Source organism: Triticum aestivum, chromosome 6B (genome assembly GCF_018294505.1).
Source record: "Triticum aestivum cultivar Chinese Spring chromosome 6B, IWGSC CS RefSeq v2.1, whole genome shotgun sequence".
Taxonomy (NCBI): domain Eukaryota; kingdom Viridiplantae; phylum Streptophyta; class Magnoliopsida; order Poales; family Poaceae; genus Triticum; species Triticum aestivum.
Genome location: NC_057810.1, coordinates 344,457 through 354,089, shown reverse-complemented (window position 1 = coordinate 354,089; position 9,633 = coordinate 344,457). Strand labels below are relative to the sequence as shown.

The 9,633-nt window shown below is 39.5% G+C and overlaps 1 long non-coding RNA gene across 4 annotated transcripts; it reads right to left on the bottom strand.

Annotated features, from left to right (window-relative positions):
- Positions 1-664: 664 nt before the first annotated feature.
- On the bottom strand, positions 665-8,722 carry LOC123133018 (uncharacterized). 4 transcript variants are annotated; one of them, XR_006465139.1, is made up of 8 exons: positions 8,507-8,722; positions 3,510-3,653; positions 3,009-3,265; positions 2,696-2,930; positions 2,430-2,581; positions 2,101-2,334; positions 1,121-1,529; positions 665-1,015 (listed from the first exon to the last, which is right to left on the bottom strand). It is a non-coding gene; the product is annotated as an uncharacterized lncRNA (long non-coding RNA). The 4 variants fall into 4 exon arrangements; XR_006465138.1 differs by having other exon boundaries at positions 2,430-2,930; XR_006465136.1 differs by lacking the exon at positions 2,696-2,930.
- Between the last annotated feature and the right edge of the window lie 911 nt (positions 8,723-9,633).

Below are 9,633 nucleotides of genomic sequence, written 5' to 3'. Positions count from 1 at the left end.
ACACTGTCATGTGTACTCTTTAAACTCCACCAGATCACAGCCAGGCAGCGGTAAATCACCTTTCCTGCATTTTTCACTCTTCTTTTCCATGGATTCTTGACCATTCTGGTGCTTGTTACAAAATTACCGCGGCATTTTGTTGATACAGCTCATGTGCATTGCACTACTAGAGCAAGTAAGTATATTTGCCATGTTACCACTTCTGATCACTACTTCTGCACTGCATCAACCTGTGTCGGCTCGAGCTACTGCACTGACCCGGTATGCTGCGGCTGGTCGGCTACATCAACATACTTATTCTAACAGAGAACTTGTTGTAAATAAACAAGTGACAGATTTGTTCATGTACTGCCTAATGCGTATACCGCCATGAGTTTTTAGGTTCTATCAAATTGTCAGGTAGAGTATTTCTTTACGGAGGGAGAATGATGTAAGAAAGTTGATATCATCTTTTAATCTTATTAATTCTCAGTGTTAAAATATTGGCTATATATTTCCCTTGCACCAATACCTCCCATGCAGCCACTGAGTCTGCAGCACTGTCGGAACCAACGCCCACATACCGTTCGGCAAGTAGGTCACTGCCCTTGCTTGCACCCGGTCCTGTTTCTTGCTGTTCAGTCTTTACTCTCGAAGTATCATGACACCAATACACATACATGACTTAGAAATGAGAAAGATACTAGTAAAACATAACTTGTTTGCCTCGCCAGACAAAAGAGTACACAAGCTGAAAAAACAAAAAAGACCATACCCAACAAAGGCATACTTTCAAACTGAAACGATATAGGCCAGAGTTCACCCCCCGTCTCTACATTTGAAAATGCACACGGGGAACACACAAGTATGTAAAGATAAATCAACAAAAGAAAAGATAATCCTATAGGTCGCCAATCCGTAGACTGGATCCTTCAAACTAATCCTAGTCCTTCAGACTGACAAGTGTAGATCGAGTACAGAGCCAATGTGTACATTATATTATATAATATTCCTTTTACAGAAAGACAAGTTCCTCCTGTATGTTTATACCGAGAGAATTTTATTAGACAATAGAAGAGAACTTTTAGCCTTTGCAAGCTGTTTGAAATTTCGAGTTGTCAAAATCCATCGATTAATTTACCTTAGGTATTGAAGCTTGGAAACTCGTCCTTTGCAACATAAACAATTGGTAGTTCCATCATATCCACCTTTCCTTTTCCCAACAAGTCATTAGTGATCTCACCGGACGTAAGGTCCTCACTGACACGAGCACTCTGAACAATGAACATGTCATGGCATTGCATATTCGGCGGTGCCTCCTCCTGTGCTTCAAGTGTCACAGAGATATAACGCTTAGAACATGGCTGCATAACTCCGATGTTTGGCTGTGCACAATACTTCCGTTTGTTGACCTTTACACTAAATGCAATGAAGCCTTCTGTCATGTTGGTTAGCTGCAGGCAGGTTGATGCGTTCATTCTTGGCTCGAATAGGAAGCGCAACTCTTGGGATGGATCGAACGACAGAATTGTACTGCAAGCAGAGCTTGTCTGCACGGAGTATGAGATGAATTAATACGGATGAGCAAAACCAGTTGAGAAAAAAATAATATCAGTTATATAACATAAAACTTAAAGTTTCCGTAGCCATGCAAGTTCATACATGGCCCAAAGAGTTGAATCCAAATCACACCTTCCCCATCTCCAAAGTTTTACTTAATTCTGATTATCCTCGGACATGCCTTCAATGAATATGGTATGTACGATGTTACTTGGATTTCATTAAGTTTACGTTATATAGATGAAAATTGTACTTTCGTTCCATCATCTTTTGGCATAACATAGATTTTTTTAAAAACATAGTGTAGATTTAATCCCACAACAACTAAATGCAATTGTTTTTCCTACCAACTTGATTAAAAGTATAAATATCAAATTTACAGTCCATTAATTGAGTTCAAAAACTGAACTTTCGTCTTCACAAAATGTGTAAAGCCTAGGGTTGTCCAAAGACATCCACAAATTTCTTTAACCTAGATAAACAATTGAACGCCCATTGTTATTAATTAGTAAGAAAAGTTATACAGGTGAGTAAGAAAGACCTCCATGTTAGTGATCATACCTGGCCAATTAGGTCTTCTGAATTTTCAGAATGTAGTGACATTTTCTTAATATCCGCTTCTAGTTCTTCCAGTTCCTGCACAATATCCTTTATAGAGGGTCTTCTATTTCTGTCTTTTTCTACACATCTTAACGCTATTTCAACACACTTCATCACTCGCCTGATGTCTTCTTTGTTGGATCAATAACTTGACGTCGAAGTTCCTAGTAGCCTTCTATCCCAGTTTCCAATAACCTATGTAATTGGCAAATAAAGATTGGGACTCTCAGATAAAATTTTGCACATAAAATGGAAAAATGACATATGTTCATGTTGTATTTATTTCTTACATTTTCAATGAACTTTCCGGCACCCATGTCAGAAAAATGAAGAGTGTCCATTTTCTCCATCCATTATTCTTATAATGATAGCTCCCAAACTGTATACATCAAACTTCTTCGATATAGTGTATTCATCTATGTATTCAGGCGGCATGTACCCACTGCAACATAGGCATTAAAGGTATGATTTTTGTGACTGAAACACAGATGAAACCGTATTGTAAAAGCATGAGAACAAATAATTTTCTTACAACATGATCATTCAATTAACTTACAATGTTCCTCTGAAGCTGGCTACCATTGTTTTGTGAGTTTTTGTTGAATTAACAAGTCTTGATAAACCAAGATCTGCAATTTTAGCCATCATGTTCTCATCTAGTAATATGTTTGCAGGTTTTAAGTCCATATGGTAAATAGGTTTATCATATGCACTATGAAGGTGATTTAAACCCAGACAAGTCCCATTTATAATTTTGTAACATATGGGCCATTCAAGGTCACACATGTCATCTGCAAAAGGAGAAACATAAACATATTAATCTACTGAATCATTTGTCCGAGCATAACCTAGATCACTACTCACCATACCTTTAATATGGTTTTCAAGGCTTCCACCCTGCATATAGTCAAAGCAGAGAATTCGCTCCTTTATTTGTAGCCATGTTTAGTTCTCCGTTGTACTCAATAAAATTATTCCTTGATTGGTAGCAGTAGCCAATTAACTGTACTATATTTTCATGATGGACCTTGCTAAGGTTACGGAATTCGTTCTTATAATCCTTATCATCAAGTCCTAGCAAGGGACGAAGCTTCTTCACTGCAATCTCTTTGCCATTATGCACTCCCTGTTCAGACCACTTATTAATGTTTCCCATGGTTTCTAATCAACATGTGTACCATTTGGAAACTAGAACTCCTATATCTGGATTAGACGAAAAGGTAATAAACTAAAAAAGAAAGCTAAAAAAGTTCATAGAAAAAACGTAGACATGTTCATATGACCTCATCAAGTTTAACCCACAAATATAGTACTATATGCCCTATGACTAATAAGTGGCAGCTTACAACTTTAATCCAAATAGTGTGTACCTTGTAAACATCTCCATACCCACCACTGCCAACTCTTTGCTTCTCCGCAAAATTTTCTGTAGCTTTTTCAAGCTCCTCGAGTCTAAAATCCATGTTGGTGTACGTGGAGTATATATTCCACCAGCTTTCTATTCAATCTTCTTCCTGAGGCAAAAAAAGAGACAAGAAAATCACATAAGTACAAATATATTTATAAGGAGTAGTCACTCTGGACCGCCACGCCTGCAACAACAACAATGCCCTTGCTGGCGATCGTAGAAGTAGCAAAATTCCTTGGTAGCTCGGAACCTTGCACAGGGTCAACGACTCTTGGCTTGTTTTTTTTTTTACTTATTTATAGTCGTTGTTTTACCATGGATGAGATCTTAATCATACCAACAGTCATTTCGCGATCTTCCTAAGATGAACAGTCATTGTTTTCTAGCACATATGGCTTCTTTCTTCACCACATGCGTTTGTTCCTGCATCACACGTTGCCCACCTTATCCACCCAGAGATATCGGAGCTATGAGAGATGGCAAGGCAAGCAGGGTCCTGGTGTTCGCACAATCCAACGGTCGTAGGAGGCTGATTCCAAGGCTAGCGACCTGGCTGATCTTGGTAGCCGCTCAACCAATTAAAGCCTAGCGTGCAGCTATGCAAAATATATTTTGCATTAGCGTAGACTTGCAGTATGTCAATAAAACTAGTGGAGTTGAATAGGCACCCTAGTGCCATTCCAAAGATGAAGCTAGGGGTCAACCCTATCACAGCCGCTAGCCTTCCATGTCCATTCTCCTTCCATCACTGTTGTTGGCCTATGCCACAGTGGCGGTGTGCTCTACTACCAATGGGTAGCGTGGGTCCCCTCTTTTCACCGACGGGGGCGACAACAATTTGTGTCTTGCTGGCGGTGTATGAGTAGGTCGGTGTTTTGAAGTGCTGGCTATTGTGTAACTTCATGTTGCCATGAAAATCGTTCCTTTCTTGCCAACATAATGTTGACCTTCTTTCTAAACATTTGCCTACGTGCTTTGTGATGTCTATAGTGGCTAACTATAGATAAATATTGCCCGGTAAAATCTATCTATGTGCTTTGAGATAGATAATACTCGTTAATTATAGGTAATTTCCTGTTATCCTTTGTGTTAGTTTAGATTGATCACAGGATAATTATGCTTGGTGATCATAAATGGGTTTGAATTATGGGTTTGTTTAGATTGTTTCTTGCAAATGGTTATCTCTACTTGGCCTTCTTGATGATTATCATCACTACTCCTGACTCCTTAGGAAACTTCCTAAAAGCTAGGGGATAACACTGAGGTTGACTCTATTAAATTGGAAGGCACACTCACTGACCATGTGAGATCTCTTGATTCCACTACTGATACAATCTTGAGATGGAACTTGTGTATGTGCACAAGCATGAGGAATTATACTTGTGGCAGCATGGCCATCCTAATTTGGTTCTTAAAGACGATACCGATCAGAGTTGTTATTTCCATGCTCTTTTCTACACTATTATTGGACTCCCTAATGGCAAGTAAGTTTCAGTGATCCCAACGCCATCATGTCCCATATTTATGAATTATGTTCGCATTAACTAATTCGGTCTTACTACTGCTTGGGGGGCGGAGCAGCGCATCTCTAACGAGGATAACACATCCTTAATAGTACAACTATTCAGGGATATCACACACATAACTTTTTAGTGGGTGTGGAGGGCTGGCATCCTCCTTAAATTATTGTTTTCCTTTGGCAAGCCATCAGATGGTGTTTCCGGTCAAGTGATTGAATCCTTACATGCAATGGTACTACAACTAAACATGTTATCTTTGAGGAGATATGGAGGACTCGGAGCACATGCAATTTAGCCATGTTGTTACCAAATTCGTTTGGAGTTGTGTCCACTTGTGGCTGAACATCGCTTGGGACCTTAATAACTTCATCCATGGACCATTTTTTATATTTGAAATCAATTTTGGTCACTATTTCTCTCTCCCTCACCCCCCCCCCCCATGTATTTTTTTTGCCTTTTCGAACTTTGAGGACTACATGAAACAAGTTTACCATTGAACTTCAGTAATTATTGGTGTATTTTCTACATGAAACAATTTCCATTCTCTTTTCTACTTATGCATTGTCTCGTGATATTGGTGTATCATTGTGAGCCTAAGACTTCCCGGATGTTCTCCCCAATGTATGGTGGTACTCTGCCACGTTGGTTTTATTTATAATGTCAGGTACTAATGACTTTTCTCTATAAAAATGTATCACTAACATGGGGATAGTTCGAATGGAATAGTCAATTGCCCCTCTATGGTGCTGATCCTATCCCCATCATCATATACACGGTTCATTGCTCACATAGACAAGTTGACATTTGTTCAATAATTAGGGCCAATGGAGAGCACATTCAAATAGAATGACATGCCAATAGAAACTGAAGCCCAAAGTGACATCCCATATCTTGAGGAAATAGCACCGCAAGTGCAGTTGGGTGGCTCCTATCAGGATCATATATCATCCAAAACTATATCAACATTATATGTGATATAAATATGTGGACATTTTATTCTTTTTTTCTTATATATGTGAAGTTGTGAACTTGATGCTCGGTAAAAGTACATGCAATTCTACGGTACCTCTCACATAGTGGGCAACTCTTGATGCTAAATTTTTTGGGTGGCTCACAACCTGGGCGAGCATTTTGGACAGTAAAATTCCAATGCCAAATGAATCGCCCAGGTTACCATAAGACCAATTGACTCGCCATTCTGGAAGGGGCTTATGAGAATGAAGGACTTGTTCTTTCGTAGGGTCAAATTCTTGGTTGGCAATGGGATGTCAACTTGATTTTGGGAGGATATCTGGTTAGGAGAGACATCCCATGCCATACAATATCCCATCCTTTATAACATTGTGCAAGGTAAAGAGGATTACGTTGGCACAGTGTTCCAAACGATCCCCTTGAACATTCAGTTCAGACGCGCGTTAGTTGGTGAGCGATGGACTGCCTGGATACACTTGGTTCGGAGAGTTATAAATGTTCAACTCTCCGACCAGCCGGATTCGACGGAATGGAAATTAACTAAAAATAGGGTTTTATGGTGAAATCCTTCTATTTGTATTTAATTAAATCTGGCCCAATCTTAAGATCATTGCATATTTGGAGGGTTAAGGTGCCCTTGCGTATTAAAAATTTTATGTGGTTCGTCCACAAGCAAGTAATACTCACCAAGGACAACTTAATTAAGAGGCGATGGGTAGGTAGTTCACATTGTTTATTTCTGTGATCAAGGTGAAACGATACAACATTTATTCCTTGAATGCCCACTCGTCAAATTGCTTTCGAGAACGATTCATATAGCCTTCAACATTAATCCTCCAGTTCACATTGAGTCGTTGTTTGGAACGTGGTTAGCTGGGGTTGAGAATACTATTGCGGCTTGTATTCGGATTGGAATATGTGCTCTTTTGTGGGCTATATGGAACTGTAGGAATGATTTGATGTTTAACAGACAATACACTTTAACTTTCTTGCAGGTCATCTTCAGAGCTACCGCATGGATCCGTATGTGTTCCTTCCTCACTCCTATGGATTCCAGGGAGCCTTTGGTTACTGGGTGCAACCAGTGGGAGATGGTAGCACGGGCTATATTCAACCGGTTTGGATGGCGGTCGCATAACATGATAGGAGTCTAGGGAGCTTATCGTTCATATTGCCGTAAAGGTTGTGTTTTCCAACATGTTTTTTTCTTCTTTTCTCGCTCCACTTGCGAGCTGTAATAATTTTATGACTTTGTGCAACTTCGTGGATCTTTTAGTAAGATGGATGCATGCATCATTATGATCCAGAGGCCGGGGGTACGCCTCCATTTCCGAAAAATTGGAAATTTTAATGTGACACATTGATTATTGACGGGTGATGGGAGTTTTCTCTATGTGCCTTCAGAGATATCCAATAATGTTTAACTATAGATAATTGCCCCTGCAAAAAATTGTCTATGTAGTTTGAGATAGCTAAGAATTGTTAACTATAGATAATTGGCTTGTATCCTTTATCCATTGTTTTAGAATGATACAGGATAATCATACTTAATGATCATTCCCTATGTTAGGATTGCGTTACAACTTCACAAATTATTTATTTGCATTACAGTGCTACATGCTGGCAGACTAGCATGAATTATTCTTTTGGATGATAATACGTCCTAGACATATCTATATTTTTTAAGCACCGGAGACTATGCAAACAAACAAAACTGGGCGTTACTAGGAGACTATATAAACCCCGGATTTTGTTGACAAAAGCTGGATTTTATTAGTTCAAAATAAAGTATCATGTGGATACAAATGTTGTGAGCACACACCCGGCCTGTGCATAGATAGAGTGTACACAAACAACGCCAACGCACACATACAAAAATTAACTCCGGTAACTAGCAAAGTCTAATAAGACGAAAAATATGCATTGTTGGAGTTAAAAATAACTCTGAAGGGATGGATACAATAATCAACAATCTACAATAGCAACCGTATTTGCCAAACCATCCTCTTGACATCGCTAGTTCATCAAAAAAAATTCTCCAATAGCTACGCCTTCATCTCCAACAGCTACGCCTTCAGGAAGAGAACGATACTCAAGCACAGTCCTGTTAGGTCACAGTAGCACCCTCGCGCATGCCTACCTTCCAACCTCATCTGCCCCAACGATCACATGGCTTTGCGTCCCTACGATGCCACCGTTGGTAGCACCCGGCGCCGCATCATTTTCCTATCTCATATGCGGACAGTTCCCTCACTTTTCAAGCTTTATACGCCACTTATTTCCCGACTAGACTATATATATGCACACGCTCTATATGTTCTGTCACCAAAAGAATAACGTGGATAAGACTTTGGTGATGCTGGAAAGAAAATTCACAACACTCGTGCGGTCGATGCCTAGCCAGAGATATATACCAAAAGAAAGAAAACATAGAACCTTTAAATGCCGTGGGAATGGAAGAGCTAACCTTAATCCAGTGTAAGGGTGGCTTGTGCTGAGTTCTCGCGGGAGGTAGACGAAGTACCACCTGCCTTGGGGCGAGTATATGTAAGACATCATTGAATAGTCAAGGCCAAGGGAGGCAAGTGGTTAGTAACTCTTGTCCTCAACCTTCAGCCAAGCTGTGAGCATGCCATGTGACGCGCGCGGTGCTACACCACTCACCTCAGGTACCACTTGGGCAGTAGCTTCCGAGAAGGTGCACTTGGGCATCACTTATCTTCCAAGAAGAAATATCAGCATCATGTGGACGAAATTTGTGTGGGCAGATTTTTGTTCTCTTTCCAATGAGAAACACTGCATATATATATATATATATATATAGTACCTGCACTAATTGTAGGAGCATTGCATCTGGCTAAAATTATTGTGCAACTCGCACGCGGTTGGAGACTCTTGATATGTTTCTATTTGCCGTCTTGGTCGTTTCATAATTATTGGGCGGCTTCTACCAGCATCATGTGGATAAAATTTGTGAGGACAATTTTTCCTTCATCCAGAACATTGGATGCTTAGAAATAGTACACCCATTATTAATTAAATAATTGTAGGACCACGGAATTGTAGCTAGAATTATTAGCCAACTTGCACACAGTTGGCGACCCTTGACGTGTTTTTTACTTGCCGTCTTCGTCGTCTCATAATCAAATGCCAATATATATAGTGGTGGGTGTACATAGACTGTACATTTACCAAGTCCTCCATCTCTTCTTTTTTTGCGAGAAAACTTTCAAGCTATTCATCTTTCATCACGGCAGTACAACGAACACTAGAAATAATAAAAATTACATCCAAAGCTGCAGGTTGCGAACTTGGTTGTAAATTTAAGGCCACCATGGAGCTTGGCGTCCATTTGGCATTTTTGGTCCATGGAGGCCATAACATTAAAAAAAATTTGAAAAAAATTAAGTTCAAAAAAGTTTAGAAAAAATGCACATATACCTAGACACATAATGTACTTGTGTGTAAATTTCCAGATCGAAATAAATTAAAATGAGAGGTACATAAATAAGAAGTTTGTGACTTCTTAGCATTTGTACCGTTCATCCTTAATGCCTATGATTTTGTGACGTCCAAATAAACAACTAAAGGACC